Raw genomic sequence first — 21,468 nt, 5'->3', positions numbered from 1 at the left:
CACCTCACTGAGTGCAAGGGTGTCTTTAATTTAAAATAGTAGAAGCAATGGTGTGAAGAGAGTAAAACACACAATAGTATGTATGCATCAGAACCATGAAAGCTTTGGAACAGTCTCCTCATAGCACTGAGACAGAGTAACCCTTCAGAGAATTTCATGGTACAATCCCTCTGACACAGATATAACCACTCACCAGTCAGCATGAACTGATAGGCATTGTCAGAGATGGAGAAGATGTGTGGAGGGGCCTCCTGGCGCTTCTTGCCTCGGTAGGCCAACACCACCTCCGGGTTGTACACCGGCAGCCACTTGTAGGGGTTGACAGTGACGCAGAAGAGACCCGAGTAGGTCTGCGAGGAAGGGAGACAGCATGTTGGCTTCCACTTAGCCTGGCAGAGCAGTTCCTCCTAGCTACCCAGAGGAAGTCTGCTGCTGCTACTTACGTAGATCATCCAGGCTGCATAACGCTCTTTGAGGTTGTACAGCACAGCAGGTTCATGGAGGTGGGTCATCATGGCCATGTCCTCAATTTTATCGTACTTGGGAGGGTTCATGGAGAAGATTTGATCTTCCTTCACAGTCAGGCTCTGTTAGAGGAAAGAAAGGTACATGCATGTCAGCTAAGAGCCCAGAGTGGGAATTAAACGCTGTTTGTAAATCTTGCATTTTACCCACCTCTCCACCTTCAGTCTTGACGGTGACCTTCCCTGATTCTTTGCTCTGGATTGTTCCTTTCACAAAGGATTCTTTAGGATGCACCACAAAGACGGATGTCTTGGCATCGAAAGGCTTGTTCTGGGCCTCAATTCTCTCCTTTTCTGACTTTCGGAGGTAAGGAGCCGCCTCTCCAAAGATGGCCATCTCAGAGTCTGAAGACATGGCTGCACTTTACAGAGGGGCTTGTCAGCAGAGAACACTGTGGAAGAGCAGATATGTTGCCCAAATGAGTCAACATTTTTTGTTGCCATGCAGTTTATTGAAAACTTAAACAGCATCATAGAATATGTGATTTGGGAAGAATCTTAGGCAGTTCTTTGGTCCACCTTCCTGTGCAAAGCAGGGCAAACGTTGGATCAAATTACCCAGAGCCTTTTCCAGTGAAGCTCTGATTATCTCCAAGAATGAAGATTCCTCAGTCCCTCTGCATCCCTGCTTAATGTCTGACCACCCTGACGGTGAATTTTCTTTTCCTAATGCCCGATCAAAATTTCTGTTGCTACAACATGTGTCTGTTGTCCCTCATCCTTTCATTCTGCACATCCAAGAAGAGTCTGGCTCTTTTTACTTTATAACCACCCACTTTTTGTTGAAGGTGACAATAAGTCAACCACATTTTAATTTTTCTCAAGAGTGGACAACCCCCACCCTTTCAGCCTCTCCTCATACATCATTTGCTCCTACCTATATTGGAAGGTCTCCACTGGACTCCAAAATGTTGATGCCTTTCTTGTCACTGGGGAGCACCAAACTGAACACAGTGCTCCAGATATAGGAGCTGAATGCAGGGGAAGAATCACTTTCCTTTACCTGCTGGCTACAGTGTTATGAGTACCTGACAATATGCTGTTGGCCTTCATTCCCCCGAAGGCACACTGCTGAGATGTGTACCAGGACACATGACCCTTATCTGCAAAGGTGTTTTCTAGCCAAATGGCAGCCAACATATCGTGCTGTATGAGACTATTCTTTCCTACCTGCAGGACTTCACGCTGCTTGGACTAAAATTCATGATGTTCTTGTCAGCTCCAGGCTGAAGACTTTTGGGAACCTTATTCAGGGTAACATTGCTCCGTAGCATATTCATGAGTCCCTCAGTTTGATCTCATCAGCCCAGTTGCTGAGAATGCATTCCATGCGAACTTCATGAAGTTCAACAAGGCCAAGTGCAAGGTCCTGCACATGGGTTGGGGCAATCCCAAGCACAAATACAGGCTAGGTGATGAGTGGATTGAGGGCAGCCCTCAGGAGAAGGACTTGGAGGTGTCAGTTGATGAGAAGCTCAACATGACCCGGCAATGTGCACTTGCAGCCCAGAAAGCCAACCGTATCCTGGGCTGCATCAAAAGAAGCATGACCAGCAGGTCAAGGGAGGTGATTCTCCCCCTCTACTCTGCTCTTGTGGGACCCCACCTGGAGTACTGCGTTAAGCTCTGGGGCCCTCAGCGTAAGAAGGACAGGGACCTGTTGGAGCAAGTCCAGAGGAGGGCCATGAAGATGATCAGGGCTGGAGAACCTCTCCTATGAAGACAGGCTGAGGGAATTGGAATTGTTCAGCCTGGAGAAGAGAAGGCTCAGGGGAGACCTTATAGCAGCCTTCCAGTACTTAAAGGGGCCTACAAGAAAGCTGGAGAGGGACTTTTTACAAGGGCGTGTAGTGATAGGACAAGGGGTAATGGTTTTAAACTGAATGAAAGAGGCTAGATTTAGATTAGATGTAAGGAAGAAGTTCGTCACTGTGAGGGTGGTGAGGCACTGGAACAGGTTGCCCAGAGAGGTTGTGGATGCTCCCTCCCTGGAAGTGTTCAAGGCCAGGTTGGATGGGGCTTTGAGCAACCTGGTCTAGTGGAAGATGTCCCTGCCCATGGCAGGGGGGTTGGGACTAGGGGATCTTTAATGTCCCTTCCAACGCAAGCCATTCTATGATTCTATGATTCCATCCATAATTTGGGTTCCTAATGGTGATGATAAATATCAAGCTCCTAGCGCTGATATATTTCTAGCACTGATGTGTTCTATAATGTGATTCAAATTTTGAAAAGTGCCAGCTGAAAGATTTGTGTTTCTTTTTACATTTCTAGACACCTACATAACTTTGGAAATTGGCTAAATCACTTATGCCTTGTGCACTTTTTCTGAGCAGGGCAATTTCTACATTCTTTTCATATTCTGTGTCTAGGGCCCCCAACCCCTCCTCAAAAAGTTGCTCTTTCCAGTTAGATCAATAGGCCCCAGGAGATTGGAAATTTCAATAGGAAAATTTTAAATTAAAGCATTTGTGGCAGAATGTTGCAAGGCTACTGTGATTGAATGCAACATCAATAAAGCACTTGCAATTTTGTAAGCTCAAAGCTTTAAAAGCATGCTGTAAATGCTTTGCATCCTTCTGCAAGTGAATATTAAGCAATGGTTCCAAAGCAGATCTGAAGTATCACAGTGAGGCACCATGCCAGAGGAAGAGGATATTCACAACACCTACCAAACCAAAAAGCCATTAAAAGCCTTGCTTGCCTATATACAAAATAGACATAGGTGCATCCAGGTGGTGTTCTGAGGACTAGCTAGTGCATGATGTCTTTTTCTGGTGCTCTGAATCATTCACTAGAGTTGTTTGCTTCTTATCACAAAGCAGCCCATCGTCATAACATCAGTCTTTGAAATAAGGTGTGCACCTTCTCTCCCTGTGTCACTCAAAGGGGAGTTTTAGGGCCAAAACCAGCACTAAATACAGATTCTAAACAACTACACCCTTCCAGCAACTGCCATCCTGCTTGTCCTCCTGCCATACTGATGAATGCTGCCTTCTTGGTTTCACAATGGCACACCTCCTCCAGCAGAAAGAAAGGTCCTCTGATGAAGAATGCCTTCCAGTCTTGTGGCAAGGGCAATTTTCTAAAGCATGGGTGGGGCAAATCAAACCCCCTCAGGCTAAAGGAAGCTTGGATTCCAGCCTCCTCATTTTTTAGCATAGATTCTGATTATAAAGTGAGGGTTAGGTGTGTACAACTGCTTTCCTATTGAAACAATCTGTGAATGTTGGCTATGCTATCAGCTGTACTACTCAGTGCTAGCTGGGCCCCCTTTGCTTATCAAATTGTGTCCTTTAGGTGTCTTAGCAATACAAACAAATTTTTTTTCTGGGTTTAAACAGAGAAATATATACCCAGGTCTAAATTAGAAATAATCCTGGGCATGGACAATAGAACAATTTCAATGATGTAAGAAAGTCATACTGGAAATTTTAGAGATCTGTTCTGTCTGAATGCAATAAGACTCCCCCCCCCGCCCCATGTTCCATTGTCCAAGAACTTAAGTGTGTAAGTTATAGTTAACTTCCTATTTGATCTCATGCTTAAATTTTAGTGTGGCTGTCACCTTAAATCAACTGCACTGATATTTCTTTGACAGTGGCAGAAATCTGTTGCAAGTGACTTAACTCTGGGAAGTAGTATGTGAGCAAATGGTATATAAGGACAGATAATACAATAAGTTAAAATACTGCATCACCATTTATTTCTTTGTATGCTAATTGTTTGTGAAAATAATTATATGCAAAGTTAGAAACCTTAGTTCAAGAATTTACAAATCAAAGGTGGATATCTAAATGCAATGCCACATGTCCAGTAATAGAAAGCACCTGAGTTCCTAGGAAGTTAGACAAAAAGGCAACTTAGATGTCATGTCGTAAATAAGTCAACCAAACATTAATGTTTGCAACAACTCCTAGTAGCATGCAGATCCTCCACTTTACTCTGTTTTGGTTTAGAGCAATAGGAACAGTACATCTCCTTTTTTTGTTTGTTTGTTTAGTTGCTTAGTTGATTTTTGCATGTTTACCAAGTTTCTTAGTACAAGGCTCACATGCAGATTATAGCCCTGCAGTATCATCTGAAAAGTATTTTCATATAAATTTTTTGGCCAGTATCATATACACTAATACATATAATTTGTTACAAACCTTTAAGATTTTGCAGTAGTCTGTTCTGTTGGCTGGGTCTATCTATCTAGACTTTGTGCCAGAACAGATAATTTACTTCACTGTTCCATAATTAAACATAAGGAATCCCCAAGAAGCATTTCCTGGCATGACATCAGTGGCTAGTGGCTTCCAGCACAGCCACGTTGGAAAGCTTGCTTGCCATGAGCAGCCTACCCAGCCATCAGTTATTTACCATAACCGAGAAGTAGAAAGGAGTATGTGGGCATACAGCAATTGTCCACAAAATTTTACAGAAATTTGTCACCACAAAGAAATCTGTTTTACAGGAATTTGCCACCTTTTTCTCTGTCCCTTAAGTGTGAGTAAATTAGGTTCTTACCTCCTGTGATATGAGAAGGTGCCTTGCAGGCTGGAAGACGATCAATGCTGTAAAGCAGAAATGGCAGACCCCGCATTACCGGTGCACAGAATTCCACAGGCAGGTCACAAAGTGAAAATACTAACATGCTTTATCTTTCAGATATTAAATCCTTGCAGACACAGATATGTACACCAGGACAGCAAGGCTGAAGTGGGACATGTGGACTGCAGGGACACAGTCCCTTTCTGCCAGCCACAGACATGCACTTACCATGAAGTTTTCTCTTGAGACAGAACAGCCCAGATTCAAGGACTCTTTTATAGAGTCTGGTCAGCACATGCTGCAGATGCCTCCTCTGTCTTTGGGCAAAGCATTTTTGGCAAACCTTGTTTTTGGCAAAGCATTGTCTGGCAAACTGAACGAACTGAAAACTGGAAAGTGATGTTGCTAGATATATTTAGAAATTTTTGGTCTCTTACTAGCTATGTGAATAAATCTCCTATAAATAATATGAGAAGATTCCTAAGGAGGGAATTTCAACTAATGCTGACTGGGGGGATGAGGGTAACTACTAATAACTGTGGACCATAGATGCTCCATGAATCTGAGCTAAGGGAGCAGGGACACACTGGGCAAGCACGGTGATATTTGGGTGCATACCTTCATACCTTAACTTTTTCTGAGGCCACCATAAGTCTGATGACAGCTCTTCTTTTACAGAGCTCTCTACTTACAGATCTTGGATATCAGATGTGGATTTTACTGTTGTCTGCACTGCTTATCTTAATCAGATTACTAAATATTACTCTGCTTTATTTCTTTCAGTTGTAACATAATATAGTGCAATGTATCAGGGAGAATAACCACCTTGAACCTTACTAAGTGTTCATTAAGTTGTATTCCATCGCTGGATATAAATATAAAATAACATTCATTTGTATATCTTCCAACATTCTGGAAACCTTGAGTGTAGAGATTCTTGTGTTCAAAAGCCTTTGCTACGTTTTTGCTCCTTTGATTTAATCACTTTAGGACCAGTTTTGCTTTTTAGCATCCAAGGAGCTCTCTGGTAATGAGATTTGTAGTTTAAATTAATTTATTGAAAAATACTTTCTTTACTTTAGTGGTGCTTATTTCCCTGTCAACCCCTAGTTCTTCGTATAACAGAAAAAAATCAATAATCCCTCTCCACTTAACAAGGCAAATATAGTACTATCTATCTTATCTCTTCTTGTATGGAAATCATTATTCAGTTCTCATTAGCTCTGACATTCTCCCCTATAATTTTCTAGGTCTACCTTCTCTCTCTCAAGATCTGATGACACGCAGTGTTAATACTGCACCTCCATAGATCTGAACACTCTTCATCACTATATTTATAGTTAGGGTTGCTCTTCTTATGTACATTACTTTGCACTTATCAACATTTTTTTGCCCAGTGTAAGTAACAAAAAATTATTTCACAGGTATTCTCAGTTTACTTTTTGCTACTAAGAATAATTCTGTGTCATCAAGGACATTCTTGAGACACCTACCTGGCTTTTTCAAGTCCAGAAGTATATCATCCTTAGCTGACAGAGGTCTAACATGTAAGACTCTATATGAAACTCCATATGTAACAAAAGGTAATTTTACTGTTTGCCTTTGCTGAGGCATATGGTCAGGATGGAGGTAATTCAGGTAAAGAAAATGCCAGGAGGACTGTGTGGATGAATAAGGATGAATAAGGAGCTCAAGGAAAAACTGACAAAAAAAGGCAGCATACAGATGGTGGGAGCAAGGACAGGTAACCTCAGAGGAACCTGAGAGATACTGTCCAAGCATGCAGGGATGAGGTTAGGAAAGTCAAAGCCCAAATGGGATTGAATCTGGCCAAAGATGTCAAAGACAGCAAGAAGGGCTTCTGTAACTACATAGGTGACAAAAGAAAGACTAGGGAAAATGTGGGCCCATTGTTGAAGGGGCCAGGGGCCTTGGTGACACAGGACATGGAAAAGGCTCAGGTACTGAATGCTGCTAGCAAGATCTTCAGGAATCGTAGGTCTCAGAGAGCAGGGAGAAAGCCTGGAGCAAGGCAGACATACCCTTGGTGGAAGAGGATCAGGTCAGGGAATACTTAAGCAAACTGGACTATGAAAGTCCATGGGCTCTGAAGGGATACACCTACAAGTTCTGAGGGAGATGGCTGCTGGCATTGTGAGGTCACTCTTGATAATCTTTGATCAATCACGGTGATTAGCAGAAGTGCCTGAAGGCTGGAGGAAAGCAAATGTCACTCCTGTCTTCAGGAAAGGCAAGAAGGAGGGTCTAGGGAACAACAAGCCAGTCAGCCTTACCTCGATCATTGGGAAGGTGTTGGAGCAACTAATCCTGGAAACCATTTTCAGGCACCTGAAGGACAAGAAAATCATCAGGAGTAGTCAGCATGGCTTTACCAAGGGGAAGTGATGCTTGATCAACCTTACCACCTTCTATGATGAAATGATTGGCCTGGTAGACAAGAGCAGAGCAATGGATATTGTTGACCTGGACATCAGGAGGTTTGGACCAGATGACCTCCAGAGGTCCCTTCCAACCTCAACCATTCTGTAATTCTAGGAAATTGAATGATTCTAGGAAAGTGAATTTTCATACCTGACAAGCTGGTTACATCTGTAAAGGCTCATTTTAAGGAAATAAGGATTGAGATAAAAGAGAAGGGCATTCTCCTTACCGAGGAAAGCTATGCCTCATAAAAGTGGATTTTTTTAAGGAATACACAAGCACATAGAGAAGAAAATCTATTTGAAATTGTGAGGCTGAATAACCAAAACATTTTCAGTGAAGTGCCTCATAAGAATCAGTTAAAGAAAGAAGCCATCATGGGAAAAGAGGAAAGGTTATTCTCAGGATTTATGACATGTAAAATGTAGGAAACAATGGATATAAATGAAATTATAAAATCTAATGGAACTGGTTTTCACAGTGGAGGAACATTTTCAGTAGAATCCCATAGTGAGCTGTGCTGGAATATATGTTGTTATGTACTTATTTGTAAATGATAGGTAGGTAAATAATGAAATAACAAATTTTGCTCATGATAGAAGCATTCAAGATATGCATAAATAAAGATTATGGCTGATTTGCTTGACATATAGCTGAATGGAATGGCCTTCAGTGGCCTTCCACAACTGCTCAGTTTGGAGAAATGAGGTGCCAGGCCAAGAACAGAGGTGTCAGACATAAGTGTCCTCAAGGAGACTGTGGATCCTGCTCTACTCATGAGTATCTGATGCATTTTCCACTGCAACCAATACCATTGTCCTTAGCTGTGTCCTGATGGAGGAAAAGTGGTCATACCACTGCAGCTGGACTGCTTAAGTTTCATGCTCTACTATTTCATTTGTTTATTCCTCTGACATTAGACAGGGCCCCTCTCCATGCAACAATACTTGGTGGTCAATGCCTTGACTGCTGAGCAGTTGAGTCAGTCATGACTGGTCTGACATTTGAATGGTGCTTGCCCAGTCCATCAGAGGTGGCAAGAACCAGTTGGAGCTTTTTCTCATTTTGTATACTGGGACATTGCCTGTTGGGTGTTCACCAACGTTGCTTCAGACATCACTCAACTATCAACTACAAAGAGTAAGTGCAGTTTTTCAGATCCACTTGGCCAACAGTTTCATCTAAATGCATGAGAATTTCAATGTTTTTCACTTCTTGCAGAAGCCTGGCTTTGTTGTCCATGACCATCTTGCATAACCTAAGAGTGTCAATGACATTTTTGTTCCTCATCATGAACTACATGGTTAGAAAGTAACATAAATATGTGTCTCCTAGCATTTAGGCATCACATGCAGCCATCATTTCAGGGCCAGAATAAAGGGAACAAGAGACTAGCTCTTGTTAGTGAGGGATGTAGGGAGCATAGCTTCATTCTCCTCATGCTTTGTATGGAAGGCCTGGAGGCTTTGGAAAGTCTGAGAGACAGAGCGAGCTGGTCCTTGAACAGTTTTAGCGGATGGTGTTATGCAAACTGAAATAAACAATATGGATAAGATGGGTTACCATTACTGGTGTTCTGAGGTTCAAGTTACCTGGAACTGTTTCTTCCCAAGCAAAGGAAAATCCTTCAGGTGTGCCCTTGACAGCAATAGAGGAAGTACAAACATTTCCAGCAGAGTAATACACCTCACTAGGGAGTCTCCTGCTGCATGGGAGTCACCCTTTCAGCTATCAATGCTATATGCTGCCATTGGCATTCACTCCTTGTACCACACCCTGATATATCATTTATCCAGTCTGCATAGAAATAGCTAAATTTACCATTGCTATGGTGTTTCCTGCCTTGCAACTTCTTGTTCCCCCTCAGGATGTTATAGCTGTCACCATTTTGGTTAGATGAACCCTATATCACATTTTTCTGCTTTGGCTTGCAATTTCAATCCCAAGGAATTCTCTGCTACTTGTTAACATGTGTCTTTCTTCATAAGGTGTGACTCTAGTCTTTTGTTTCATGCTTCCTTGGCATTACCTGCTATGCCAGTGCAGGATCCTCTCTTTTTCCTGTCTCTTGCAAAAGTCCAGGAATCCCTAAGGCCTCTCATGTGAAAGACTAGAGCCTTCTGTTATTTATGCTTGAAAAAGTGATTGTGTCTTTCTCTTCTCTTCCTAGGAAGATTCAGTCAGATTATTCAGCATGGAGCTAAGAGAGCTACTGTCTGTCACTGTTTAACTCACCACTGGATAAATGTAGGTATTGCTAAGATAATTGTGACAGTTGACTGAGCCATTGCAACAGCTTATCACTGATGAAAAAAGCAGATTTTGTTCCCCTGTTCTTTCCCCTGCTCTTCATTTTTGTTCAACACTGGAAGGGGAGGAGTTGGAAGAGAGAAGTGGGATCTCCCACCGTATGCAGACACAATCTGCCATTTCAACTCACCTCATCTTGAGGAACTGCTTCTTTAGGTTGAGCTAAAGTTTCAGTGTTTACAAATCTCTGTCATTGTCAGCTTTAAGCAGCTAAGTAAGGTTGAAGGGCCAAGTCAGGTTCATTTGTGAGAGTTCCCACTGAAACAGCAAGGATTTAGGTTTTTTCTAAACCTACTGAAAAAGAAAACAAAAGTCTAACATTTATCACTTAAAACTGATGCATTCATTTGAGCAATATTTCATCTTTCAGTTCTGTTAAATGGAGGAGTTAAATTCTGGTAAATGTTTGAGGAGTCTGCCCTGTTACTACACTGAAATGTAACTACCACTGCTTGTTCCTGTTTGCACACTTGTATAATTCAATTGAGTACAGTGGAATAGTACTGGGGAAGCACTGACTTACTATGTTTATAAAATGCACCTAGGTAAAGGGTGCCAAACAGTGCATCAGTCCTCCATTATGGAAAGTATCTAATGAATGAAACAAACTTTGAAGCAAAAAGAAAAATGAAGTGGTTTCTGCCAGTCATTATGTTTCTGCCATTCTTGTTTCCATCCATCTCTGCAGGGCTGGATTCCACCAATGCTGGAAACAAAGCACAGCACAGCTGAAAGAGAAGAGGCAGATGGAAAGACATCTCTGGATACTGACTGTCCTGCAGAGCAATGCAGCTTGGGCAAAGCATTGGAGTGCTGATACTCCCCATGGAGGAGAGGGGATTCAAGAATGCTGAAGAGAGATCCTTCTTGAAAAGAAGATCACAATTACAGAATGACAGAATGGCTGAGTGTCGTGGTTTTACCCCAGCCAGCAACTAAGCACCACACAGTCGCTCACTCATCCCCCCCCCAGTGGGATGGGGGAGAAAATCGGGAAAAGAAGCAAAACCTGTGGGTTGAGATAAGAACAGTTTAATAGAACAGAAAAGAAGAAACTAATAATGATAATGATACCAATAATGAAAGGATTGGAATGTACAAATGATGCGCAGTCCAATTGCTCACCACCCGCCGACCAACACCCAGCTAGTCCCCGAGCAGCGAATCCCCACCCCCACTTCCCAGTTCCTATACTAAATGGTATGTCACATGGTATGGAATACCCTGTTGGCCAGTTTGGGTCAGGTGCCCTGGCTGTGTCCTGTGCCAACTTCTTGTGCCCCTCCAGCTTTCTCGCTGGCTGGGCATGAGAAGCTGAAAAATCCTTGACTTTAGACTAAACACTACTTAGCAACAACTGAAAACATCAGTGTTATCAACATTCTTTGCATACTGAACTCAAAACATAGCACTGTACCAGCTACTAGGAAGACAGTTAACTCTATCCCAGCTGAAACTAGGACACTGAGAGTGGAAGGGACCTCTGGAGGTCATCTGGTCCAACTCCCCTGCACAAGCAGGGCCACCTACAGCCAGATCAGGCAGCTGCCTTACTTTCTGTCACACCTTATGATACAACTGCTTCTCTACCATGTTCTGTGATTATTGGAAAGAGTCTAAGAGTGACAGGCCAGATTTTAATGCAGTTTGAATCATGGAAGTAAGTGGAAATGTGTCAAGAATGCCTGTCTCTGACCCTGTGAAACTCTCCTTGTCACATTTGAGTCCTAGTGGTTGCTCATATTATGGGAATGAACATAAGAATAGCTGTATCAAGATCTTCCTAGCCCTGGATCTTGTCTCTGACACTTGCCAATAGGAGATTCCCAGTTAGAATATGTGAACATAGCAAGTGTGTAGTGGTCTTGCTGAGAAAACTCCCACAGCCCTTCTGATTTGTTGCTTGGAGACTTTCTGAGCCAGTGATAGTGTCTTTGTATTTTAAGACTAAACCTAATTTTTATTCCATTAATTTTCCATTTCCTGGGGGTGGGTAGTTGTATACCAGAGGGACACGTTGTACATCACTCTGTTGCAAAACCTAATGTATTCCATAGCAAAAGTTCTCTATTTTGCGACCTGGTAAAAAAAAAAAAAAAAAAAAAAAGGAAAACACAACCCTACAGCGTGGTAAAGAACATGGAGATTTGACTAAGATGAAGAGATAGGGTTATATCTAGCAGCTTTATTGTTTTAAAGCTCCCAGAAGTCCCAGTGGTTGTCAACACTAAAAAAAGACTGCCACTAGAGATACAATGATAGGCCAGTGCACACAGGAATGTCTTCAGTCAATCTTGGAAGTGGAGGTCTGATCAGATCCATAGGTGAAGTAATTTTGCAAAATTCTTGCCCCAGAAATCATATAATGGAATTGTCACTACCCTTGCTTATACCCAGTTCACAAAGTTGTTTCTGCAATTTTGAGGCCTACAGACATGTCCTAAATAAAAAAGAAAAGAAAGAAGAAAAAAGGAGAGTAGGTATTGCTGTTGGAGAGCTATCTTCCTGCTCTAAATGACAAAAAGAAAATGTAAAGAATAAGGTTACAGATGAGATGAAAAATGGTAATTATTTTAGGGCAAAAATGCATGGAATTGTTCATAAATATAACCATTACAGATTCAGAGAAGTCAACATTGAGATTATATTTGCAAGAAACTGGAACGAGTTAATGTCAAGAAATTCAGAATCTGAGGCATGGGCACATTACCTCCAGTTGAAATGAGGGCATGTAAAAATTGTGTGATTCTTATTAAGGTGTTAATCTGACTGCAATCTCTGGGCTAACAAAGTAGGAAATTTTTCCTATTTCCCAGGAACTGGGATGTTGACAATCACTGTGTCTGAAGAGTATACTGGCATAAATAAGGCACAAATACCTTTCTAGAAGCAAAATCCTGTTTCTCCTGGAATGTGTGTGCACTGAAGGCTAAAATGAGAGCTGAAATGATAACTTGGTATTTGATCTATGTGAGCTAGGTAACACTGGGGTAAATACTACCCTCCTATATAAATTCTGAGATAGGATGAGACCTTGTCAGCAAGAATGCCTGACAGAGAGAATTCAGAGCACAGTGGAAGTCACAGGAGTGCTGTAGGCTTCACAAAGAGGCAAGATTATGCTAAGTGCATCAGCTGACATTTGGAAACTGTTAGGGTAGCAGTAGCGGCACTATATAAAACCCTGATGACACCTGCTCAGAAATACTCTGTATGATCTCAGCCAAACCTACTGGAGGGACCAGACATCCTTGAGCTTCAACTGACCCCTTACAGGAGCTGCTCACCAAGCCCCTGCTCAACTCCAGACCTGGAGCAATGTGCTGTAGGGTGACCACATCTGCCCAGCTGCCACACATTCATGCCACCATACTTGCTCCTGCCTCTGTCCAATATGGCACTTTGCTGGCCCCTCAACACCCCCAAAGGCCATTGAACATGTCTCAGGCCTGCCATCAGCCCCAGTCATTCAGTTCCTCCTCTCTCCATGGTGTGCCAGCATAACGTCCTTCCTCTGGAGCTGCTCCTTTGCTTCTGGGCCTTGGTCAGTGCCCAAGAGGCACTGACAAGCCACCCACTTGCTTTCAGATGGGACAGATCCTTACAAAGCAATGCTATGGGTTGTTGCCTCCCTGGGCTCTCTGTCTCAAGCACTTCACATTGATGACTTGCCAAATTCGAAACCAACAGCAGCCTAGAGCCAGTATCACTGGGCACAGCACGAGCTGCCTTGTCCAGACAAGAAGAGGGCCCCAGCTAGTCCTGTCTCCAGCAGCTTTCCATCCACTCCATGAGTGCACAGAGTGCTTTGCCTCCTGGGTGCACGCTCTGCCCAGAGCCACAGGCAGTGGCTGTGTCCGATGCCTGCCAGCCCATCCAAACAGAGGGACATCCTCCCTCCCAGGGACCAGAGCCTGCCCTGGCACTGGAGCAGCAGCACCTGGGCTCTGGGCTCTCCATGGCATGGCCTCTTTGCCAGCTGCTGACCCTGAGGGGGACCTAACTGCCTTGCTGCTGCGTGTTGGCTGGTGGTGACAGGCACGTCAGGACATGGCAGTTGCTCTGGGTCAGCCCGAAGGCCAGCCCAGAGCAGTATCTCCCTGGCAGTGGCTGAGAGCCTTGCTGGTGTCTGAGGCTGTGTGGCAATGTATAGTGGTTTCCTGCACACACCTTCTACATCTTCTACTGCCTTGAACCTAATGCCCTTGCATCTCTCCTGCTACCTTCACTGCCACCTGGGGTTGAGCTCTGTGTGCAAAGGCATCTGAATTTCACTGGAAATTATACTTTTCTGTGGTTTTACCTCTGAATGCTTGTTGTCTTCATGTGGACTTGGGAAATGTCCCATGTGAACAAGGCTGGCTGTCCTATGGCAAAGGCTTTTACCAATAGGTCTCTGAGGGCATGTTGGGCTGGACACTTTGATCACAAACATGCCATGCTGGTTGGTTCCTCTCCCTTTTATTTTGATCAATTTGCTTTCCATCAAGCTTCCTCCTTGTCAGCGCTAAGCAAGTAACACATGGCTAATATAGAAAAGGAATAGTGAAGTTTGTGCCTTCCCAGCCAGATCAGCCAGAGGACCTTTCCAAATATGCTTGTCATTCACTTGTTATCTCAGACACTGCCAGAATATTTTGAGCAGCAAACACCCCTGCAGCCCTGCCAGCTGAAGGGGGTCAGCTGGCAGGCTGGCTGTCCAGTAGGAAAACACTCTTTTCCCCACCTCACATTGCTCAATACCTGGCTGTTTTCCAACTTAACAGCAGTTTCCCTGTTGGCTTTGTTCCAGAGCCTAGCTGTTCTAGTCCAGGTAGATCAGAAATGTCACAGCTCCTTTGCCTGGACAGTTGGGCATTTTATCTGAGGAAGATGACAGGTTAGTCTGTCTTGGCCTGCCTTTGACAAACTGCCTTTCATCCACTTTTCCTTGTAGTGCAGACTGTTGCAGAGCATCACCTCTTGGTGAAGGCCAGAGCATATTCCCCAACCCTCTGGACAGCCATTTTTTCCCCAGACCTTGTCATTCCTAGGCCTTGCTCCAGCCCATGCATGATGTGTGCATGGTCTAAGAAGGCAGCTCTGGAAATCCTTCGTGAAGGGGGACTAGGCAGGTGTCAGCTCAAGGTATGGTTCCACTAGAATAAAAGTTCTCCCCACTTTGTCATCTGGCCCCAGAGATCATTGAACTCTGGCCTGGCCACTGTAATGGCCACAAGAGGTCCCAACAGGAGGACTGCACTTCAGGCACTCCAGCAAAAGTTTTCAATGGGCAGCACTTAGATCCTCTCATGATTCACAAAGGCATTGAAGGCTGGTATGACTGGTGGGAGAATCTTCTCCAACCTGACTGAGATTTCCTTGACATTCTGGATCATTTACGCAGTCTGTTGTAAATTTGAACCAGAATGGGGTTCAACCAGAATAGAGGACGTAGGGAAATTTCTGTCTTTTTGCCTACAGGCAGGCAGAGAGATTTGGCAGCAGAAAGGAACTGCCTTTGTTATCATGAAAGTTTACTTATATTTTTGATAGGGGGCTTTCACTACATATGCCTGAGCTTTGGACTTCCTAAATATAACTCCTGTCCCTAAGAAAACTCCAAGGGGTAGAATGTAATTAATCTTAAAGTTTTGCAGGTATTGGTGAACAGTAATGTTTTGTTTTGATGGGAAGTAGATGCTATGTCTTGCCAGGGGAGGAGCCATGTATGTAAGTATAAGTTAGGGGCTGATGTTTTGTGTGTGGGAGGGATTAAGGTGTTTGTTTAGTGTGGATGCAAAAGAGACTGTGTCCTGAAGGAAGAAAAGTTTTTAAGGATACCCTGGGCAGGGTAAGCACTTTTGAGTAGCACATCTCCAGTGCACTGTCCTTCTTAGTATCAGGTTTTTTCTTGCCTGAGCCATATATTTGCACATGTTGCATTATCACTCATCTCTCATCCTTGGAGCCAAGGCCGTTGGTAGAAGGGGTAGGAAGTGGCAAACAGATATTCTGGGTGGTCTTATCCCACTGTTTACACCTCTTTCTGCAATACCTCATCTGATGACGTAAATGCCAGAAGCCACCAGTGGTGATAAGAACTCACTAGGACCTTGTGGCTAGAGGTGGAAAGGTATGTGCATCCTTGGCCTGTCATGCCTTGTTGAAGGTGCAACGCCTGTTTTGGTAACTCCATATGACTCAGAGAAGGAAAGGATGCGTGCTGTCACCACCACACACTGTGGCACTCGGCAATTGCAGGGGCTGCAGACATTCTCAGAAGGTGATGCTGACCTGTGTCTGGAAGAATTTATCGTCACAAAGCATTTTTACCATAAACTTAGCTATTCTAACTAGTTGCATGATCCATGAATTTTCTATAATGAACAAGGGCCATATAAAATAAGATAACAAAAGGCCTTCCATTTATTTACAGGAGTAAAGCAACAGTGCTGCAAATATATGAGTATACCCCACAGTGGGGGAATCCTTTCTAAGTGAAGCTCCTGACAAACTCATACAGACCACAGGAAAAAGCATGGTCTGCAACATGTCGGCCACTAGCAGGCTTATGGTGAACTTGCTCATCCAGTCGGCTCAACACAGGTTGTTGTGAGTGAGACCTTCATAGGCTCCAAAGGAGAACTCACATTTCCATGGAGAGTACCTTGTGTTTCTCACAGCAGGTCTGTAGTCTCACTGCTTGGTACTTTTCCTTAATAACAGAGGTCTGAGTTGTGTTGCTGCTGACAACCAGGCCATTAAGGCCACTGCTGCCCTGGCCTTAGGTCACTGCATGAAGGTGGCCTTGAATCAAATCCTCAATGTCATTGGTTTGATGTGGAAAACAGTAGATAAGTAGGCAGCAAGGTGGTACAAGAAGTGCTAAGCAGAAGCTAGGATTTGTTTGGGAAATAGGCCCTTTTACAGTGAATGCTGGTGTACTCATGAGTTAAGTGGCAGAGAAGTCATGTGCACACTCTGTGCAATAAAGATCAAGGTTGTGGAAATTCAGAGAGTTGTCACACCACAGTGTCCTGCAGCCTATGCGCAGAAGGAAGACAGTATACCATGCCCAGAGGCCACAGTAATGGTGTTACTAAGGATGCACCACATGCTTCTGTGGCCAAGACGTGCTCTCTTAGGTACAAAGACAATGTAGATGTTGCTGTTGAGTAACCACTGAGGAGGCAGTGTGCTTGAAGGATGGTGTCCTAGGTGCATAGCTGAGCCATAGGCTGTCAGGATACATCCTGTTGTATCTCCCAGAGACACTGCAGTTTAGCACTGTGAACTGTCACATGAGGTGCTGTTTTATGTGTGCCAGATGGAAAATTTATATGCTGTTCCCTCATGTAGCAGCTGACAAAGAAATGCAGAAAGGCATGTTTGTGTTACTAACATTGAAAGTAAGTTTACTTGCCGCTGGTTGCTTCATATCTACACATGACACAATTTATTTATCTTCCCCTTCTCCACACAACTGTTGATTTTACAGATGTCTATCACATCCTGGCTCAATCATCTCTTCTTCCATCTCAGGATGTCCTTGTATGGGAGCAGTTCTCTCTCTCTGATATTACTTGAGACACTTCTGTGTACATTTTTGGGATCTGGTTACCAAAACTAAATTCAATATTCAAGCTTTGGGCACATGAAAGATTTATACCATGACATAATGATATATCTGATCTGTCATCAGTGTATTCCATAAAAACTCCTATTTTTCCATCTGTGTTGTCAATCTGCTTTTGGGCTGACAATTCAGAGAACTATCATAAATACACCAGATCTTTCTCATGAATAAACAATTTTTCAGGGTGTAGAGAAATTATTAGTTTATAAAGGTTAAATACCACTAAACTAAATTTCAGCTGACCTGTCAGACAATCATCCAATTATTCTGTGTCATGACATTCCATGAAATTTTAGTGTTACAAGCAGATCTTACCATGATTTGTCATTTTTATAAGTCCTTTTTTTCCAGGCCATTTATGTATATGTTGAACTGCCCAGGTCCTAACTCACATCTCTGTGGGACTCTGCTCGTGGCTTCCCACCTCAGCTAACCATTTATTTCCATGTTTCATGTCTTGTGCTTTAATTCACAAGGTAAATATATCTTTCCAGTCAAAGCAACTTTTGACCATGTCATGTGGGAGCAATGCATATACTTTTCAAAATCTCATCATACTGTATTGACTAGGTCATTCTTATCCATGTCCCTGTTGATTCTCTTGAAGTCAAATGTATTGTGAGACATGGATTTCATTGTCAAATTCTGTTCTTACTGTGGTTTCTACCAATTTGTGTTATGCAGTTGTCAGACTGACAGACCTACTTCCCCACAATCACGAAAGTTGTAAAGCCTAATATCACAGGTACAACATTTAGGTCCCTTGGTACTAAGAATGATTTAAACAACAGGTCACTTCTACAACAACTTAATCTGTTTGTTTGTTTGTTTGTTTGTTTACACATTCCTGGGTATATAAAATTTCTGCAACAGATGATGTGTTACTGTTCAATATATTATTTTCTCCTACAAACTGAAGTATCCAATGGAGACCTTAAGTTAACAGGGTTCCTCACATTTTTCTCTATTAATAGATGTTCTTTCTGGAAACTTCCTCGCTCCTGAAGTAAAAACCAGCACAAAATGCTTAGCTTTTCTGCTTGTTTTCCTTTAGTGATCTTTATATACTTCAGTTGTTACTGTTTCTTATGCATTCTCTCATACAGGCCTGCTGCTCATAAAATGCTTATAATAGACATATAAATATATAGACACATATTGATGCTTGAGATGAGACCATTTGGATCATCTTTAGAACCTTTTCTCACATTGAAACAGATTAGTCCCAATGATACAGTTAGTGGCACCACTCTTCAATGACGGTTTTTGTCACTTTCAGATGTTGTCACTTTCAATGTCACCAACATTGAAGCTGGTTGGAAATGTTGCAGCAAACACTGAAACAGTCAGATATGCAGAGACATATCTGCTTTGTAATAAGCTACATTAAAAAGCTCACAGGTAACACAGACAAAGACACCAACATTTCCAGTTAAATTGAGTTTTGTACTTCTTTGGATTACCTGATACACCAGATTATTTTATTCAAAAATGTTCCCCATGGGATTTGCAGCTTGCAAGTGCTGTTGTCAACCATGCTGGAGGCATCAGTGCACCCTGTGGACCCTGACTAACCATCTGACAGGGAATGCCCAGCCTCTGCTGCAGCAGCATTTCTGCTGCCCTCTGTGTAAAACAAGAGCTCCCAGGAATGTTAGCACAAGCTGAAAAGAAATGCCGATGCTCTGATCTACTAGAGCAAAACTTCTCATCCCTACCCTTCTGCTAAGATGCAGCTGAGTACTGGACCATGGCAATGGTAAGGACATACTTTGCATATAAAAATCAAGGAGAATTAGGTCAGTTTAAATTGAAGTGAGGGAATCTTTTTGTGTTTCTTGCAGGCTGTTTGTGTGCCCTACTGTGGCTGGCATAATGTGTTGCCTGGTAAGGAAATGTGTTTTAGAAATCTGCTCTGGCATCCCTAATAGAGAATTTCATGCTGGTGCAGACAAAAAAAAAAAAATGTGGGAAACATGAACTGACCTCTGGAAGAAAGCTGCTAATGATCATAACTAATGAGGGGCTTGAACGCATCCTCTGGCATGAAAAGCAGTTCAGGATGTTCACTGCATGGGCTATGAGACATGCAAGCTAAAATCCATGGAGCTAGAGCATAACCCCTGGGATAGTGCTGCTGGTAAAATTTGGAGGAAGTTGTTGGGGGGGGGGTTGTATGAGTGGCTGGCTTTTCTCTCTCCAAGTCTTGTCCCTCTATTCATAGTGCTTGGTATACTTGTGATCTTGTTTCAATTCAAGGAAATCAAAATGGTTACTTCTCCTGGTAGGGAATGTTGGAAGTTGCATTTTTATAAAGGTGATGCCACCCTTTTTCAGTATGGATTCCAAGCGGCTTCCTGAAAAGCTACTGTGACAGAAAATCTGCATTTAAGGGGAAGGTACCATTTCACTGAGCAGTGGACAGGAAGGTAAAAACTATGACCTAGCATGTTAGGATAAGCAGTTCTTGAAAGTGCATCAGAGTTAGCTAATTATCCTTCTCCCACCATCACAGCAAACTTGAGGATGACATCTGAGCAGTGTTTTAAATAAGATGAGGGTGATACAGAGGATACTTTTTCCACCATACACTGGAGCTTCAGTTACACAGAAGATGAGTAGGGTGCAAAGACTGAGACGTCAATGGGAAGAAGAGAATGTCTGGAAATGTCTGACATGTTGGAAAGTGAAGCAGAAATGACAGAAATCAGTGTTCAAATATCAATATTAGAAACAGCAAACAATCACATTGTAGTGAGAGAAGAAAAAAAAGATTATGAGGTATGATTCATCTACAGTAGAAACTTAAAGATCTTTATATGGAAGTATATCAGCTTCATTTTCAAGTCTGACTCTTTTGAGGATATAAATGGAAGTTATATAGACATTGCCTATCTTTTGCCACAACCTTCTTTATGAAAAATCTCAAAAATCACAGAACTGTAGAACAATCCAGGTTGGATTAATAGATCATCTGTCTCAGCCTTTCATGGGAAAGGGAGCCTAGATGAGATTACCTAGCACCCTGTCCAGTAGCATTGTGGAAACCTCCAGTGATAGGGACTCCACCCATTTCCCTGGGGAGGTTGTTTCAGTAATTGATTGTTCTCACTGTAAGAATTTCATTCTTACATCAGGATGAAACCTCTGCCAGTACAACTTGCACCTGGTACCCCTTATCCTCTTAATGTGGCTCCTTGTGAGGAGAGAGCCTCCATCCTTTTTGTAGCTCCCTTTAAGTACTGGAAAGCTGTGATGAGATTCCCCCCGAGCCATCTCTTCTCCAGGGAGAAAAGACCTAACTTCTTCAGTCTTTCCTCATAGGGCAGGTTCTCCAGTCCTTTGATCATCTTTGTGGTCTTCCTTTGGACCCTCTCCAGTCTGTCCACGTCTTTCTTGAATTGTGGAGATCAGAACTGGAGACAGTACCCCATGTGTGGCCTGACAAGTGCTGAGTAGCGTGAGATGGTCACATCTCTAACTCTGCTAGTAATACCCTTATGGATGGAGCACAGGATCAGATTTTCCTTCATTACAATGTGAATTTCAATTCTTTGTTGGCAAACACAGGGCTTCTGGTCTACTGGCCTGGATATAGTGTCATTGCCCTGCCAGATACACTTATGCCAATGCTGCAAGTAGGTTGGAATTGTGAGGAGGAGCATGACCACACTGCTCTATACATCATAGTTGTTTGCTTGAAGGTCACATTCACACTAACTGTATCAAAAAGAGTTACCCACTTATAAAATAGCATCTCATGCAGGGCTCAGTGTACACTTACTCTCTCTGCCCTCCCAGGAGCATCCCACACTCTACCTGCCCTCCCCGCTCCCACCAGTACCTCTGCTTTCCCAAGTTGCACACCCCTTCAGTGTTTTCAGCCATTTTTTTGGCACCGTTGCTAACAAGGACTTGGGGTGTGAGGAGGCACCAGACACAGCCTGCCTGCCTGCTCCTCCTGCAGTGCCAGGACAAAGCAGAGGTTCAGAAAACAGATCTGTTTCCCAAGGCACTCTTCTACCCATCGAGACAGGC

The 21,468-nt window shown here is 43.1% G+C and overlaps 1 pseudogene across 1 annotated transcript in view; it reads right to left on the bottom strand.

Moving 5' to 3' along the window:
- LOC104841549 overlaps positions 1-915 on the bottom strand; it is a 7,898-nt pseudogene extending 6,983 nt beyond the window's left edge. The window contains exons 1-3 of the transcript XR_775376.1: positions 676-915; positions 444-587; positions 194-350 (exon numbers count right to left, since the gene is read on the bottom strand). The product of XR_775376.1 is annotated as a myosin heavy chain, skeletal muscle, adult-like (transcript). The remainder of the gene's footprint in view (positions 1-193; positions 351-443; positions 588-675) is intronic.
- Between the last annotated feature and the right edge of the window lie 20,553 nt (positions 916-21,468).

This window comes from Haliaeetus leucocephalus, unplaced genomic scaffold (assembly GCF_000737465.1).
Source record: "Haliaeetus leucocephalus isolate CR32 unplaced genomic scaffold, Haliaeetus_leucocephalus-4.0 Scaffold887, whole genome shotgun sequence".
NCBI lineage: Eukaryota > Metazoa > Chordata > Aves > Accipitriformes > Accipitridae > Haliaeetus > Haliaeetus leucocephalus.
Note: the sequence above shows the minus strand (reverse complement) of the source record. Positions and strands in the feature narration are given on the sequence as shown.